The 2,747-nt window shown below is 44.9% G+C and overlaps 1 protein-coding gene across 1 annotated transcript in view; it reads right to left on the bottom strand.

Annotated features, from left to right (window-relative positions):
* ZNF836 (zinc finger protein 836) overlaps positions 1 to 2,747 on the bottom strand; it is a 17,493-nt gene that overhangs the window by 11,390 nt on the left and 3,356 nt on the right. The gene's annotated exons all lie outside the window — the stretch shown is intronic.

Here is a 2,747-nt window from a genome sequence, read left to right as displayed (position 1 = left end):
CAGTGTACACTTCTCATTTTTGTGTACAATGCAAGAAATACACAAAGAAATGAATAAGTGGTTATGTGTATAAATGTTAGATATTATGTTCAATATATCAACTGAGTGTCCAGATGAGCTAGTATAAGAGTTGTGTCTTCGAGATGACAATGTCCATAGCAGCTTTAAAGAAAGGTTAGAAACTAAAAACTGTGATGACCAGAGCAACAGCAATGACTACAGTTCTGGAACACTCCCCATGTGCTGGGCATTACTCCAAATGCTTTACATGTTCTAATTCAAATAACAACATAATAGATAGATAGAGAGATTTTTTTCCCATGTTACTACGAGACAACTATGTCACAGAAAATGCTAAAAAGTCACCTAGGTCAACAACCTAAAAATGGCAGAGCAGGCATCTGAACCCAGATGTCTGAGAATGAGTCTTGAATCAAAAGAAACAAACAGTTAAATTATGGTGACGGTAGGTCCTAGTCTCTCTGTGCTGCTGTACCGAGTAAAACGGACTGGGTAATTTATGAATAATAGAAATGTATTTCTCATGATTCTGCTGGCTGGGATATCCAAGATCAAGGTGCCAGCAGGACTGATGTCTGGTGAGGGATGATCCCTGCTTCCAAGATGATCTTGTTGCTTCGTAGGGGACGAATGCTGTGTCCCCCACATGACAGAAGGGACAGAAGGGCCAAAAAGTAGTGAACTCCGTAGAATAAGCCTTTTGATACATCATTGACGAGAACACCATACCCACTGATAAAGGCCGACTTCTAGTGACCCAATCTCCTCCTAACGGCCATGCCTCATAATATTTAAAGATTGGGCACTGGGGATTAAGTTTCAACATGAATTGCAGAGGAGGAAAAAAAAAAACTCAGACCATAGCATTCCATCCCTGGCACCCAAAATTGATGTACTTCTCACAGACAAAATACATTCTATCCCAATGGCTCCCAAAGCCTTATTTCTACAACCAATTCAAAAGCCTATAGTCTAGAGTTGTACCTAACTATGATCTAAATCAGATATGGGTGAGACTCAAACGTGCATTTCATCCGAAGGCAAACTGCTCTCTAGTTGTGAACCTATGAAATCAAACGAGTTATGTGCTTCCAAAATACAATGGTGGGGCAGACACAGGTTAGATATTTCAATTCCAAAAGAGAGAAACAGGAAACAAGGGGTAGCTGTTCCCATGTGAGGCTGAAACCCAACAGGGCACATACATTAAATACTAAGGCTTGACAATAATCTCTGACTCCATGTCCCACCTTCCAGACATCCTGGAGTAGAGGTTGGGTTCCAACATCCTGGGGATCCCTGTCTCACTGGTTTTGTTGGGATCACCCCACATGGACGTTCTCACAGCGCCTGCAGCTCTCCTGAGCTGGAATCACATACCGGTGACTCTACAGTTTTGGGGTCTCATCGGTGGCCCTGCTCCCAGGGCTTTACTGGACCTTATCCTAACAGGGAGTCTGAAGTTGGCCCTGCCTCCACAGCTAGAACTGAGCATTGCCCTAGTAGGGACTTCCAGGGACAGCCTCACTGCTACGGCATTTCTATGCCTAGGCTCCAAGGATCTCTGAGGCATTCTTTGAAATCTAGATGGAAGTAGCCATGAGTCCACATCTCATGCCCTCTGCACACTTTTAGTTACCACTGTGTTCATGTTGCCAAGGTTTACAGTTTGTGTGTTGTAACCGACCTCGATCCCTGGTGGACTGAACAAAAGGGGCAAACATGGGAACAAAAGACAAAGACAAAAGAGTATATTTGGAAGAAGGGGTCGGGGGCACCTTGCCTCTAGTGGACAAAGGCCCTAAGCTTTTTCAGCCCTCCAAAGTTATTAGGTCAAAGAGATAACCAAAAGGGGCGGTGATTGTCGGTAACTGTCAGTCAGTCCTTTGGATCACAGCAGGCTTGCAAGACTGCATCATTCGACCAATAAGCACTAGATTTCCCAGAGATAACTTCAAGGAGCCCAGCGCCAGGGAGTGATGGCCCTCAGCAAACTTGGTGGTAGGCGCAGTCGTGAGTTTGCTCACATCCTGCATTCATGATAAACAGTTTGCTGTTTGATCATATAGCCTCCAGTGGAATGCTGAGTTGATCACGATCCCTTTGGCCTTTTTGGCTCCCAACAGTGTGTGCCCTCTGGAGTGGTGGCTGGTCTGCACCTGGTCCCACGTCAGCCACAGATGGGGTAGCTAAGGACCTCTGCTCTGAAATACAGAGATCACAGATCTGAGGTATCAGAGTTCCCATGTCCAAAGGGCACCCCGGGCCACTCCCTTGAAACTATTCTGCCCTCAAGGCCCTGGCACTCTGAACCTACAATGGGCACAGCAGTCTCAAAGATCTCTAAAATGCCTTTGGGATGATTCTCTCATTGTCTCAATAATCAGGTCCTGGCTTACTCCTATCCATACTAATCTCCTTGTCCAAGGCCACTTGGCTACACCCCTCTTGGTTTTCTCTCCTAAATACACTTTTAATTCTTTACATGGCCAGGCTGAGAATTTTCCAAATCTTTACATTGGGCTTTGAAAACAAATTGTTTTTAATTCATTTTTCTCTCCTCCCGTTTTCCTATAAACAGTTCAGAGAAGCCATGCAGCAACCTGAACAATTTGCTTCGAGAGTGTTTCTGCCAAACATCTTAGTTCATTACTCTTAAATTCTGCTTTCCACAGCCCGGGTGCAGTGGTTCACTCCTGTAATCCCAGCACTTTGGGAGGCTGAGG

The sequence above is a fragment of the Mandrillus leucophaeus genome, unplaced genomic scaffold (assembly GCF_000951045.1).
Source record: "Mandrillus leucophaeus isolate KB7577 unplaced genomic scaffold, Mleu.le_1.0 Scaffold74, whole genome shotgun sequence".
In the NCBI taxonomy this organism is placed as follows: Eukaryota; Metazoa; Chordata; class Mammalia; order Primates; family Cercopithecidae; genus Mandrillus; species Mandrillus leucophaeus.
The sequence above is the reverse complement of the archived record's forward strand: the minus strand, read 5'-3'. Positions and strand labels throughout refer to the sequence as shown.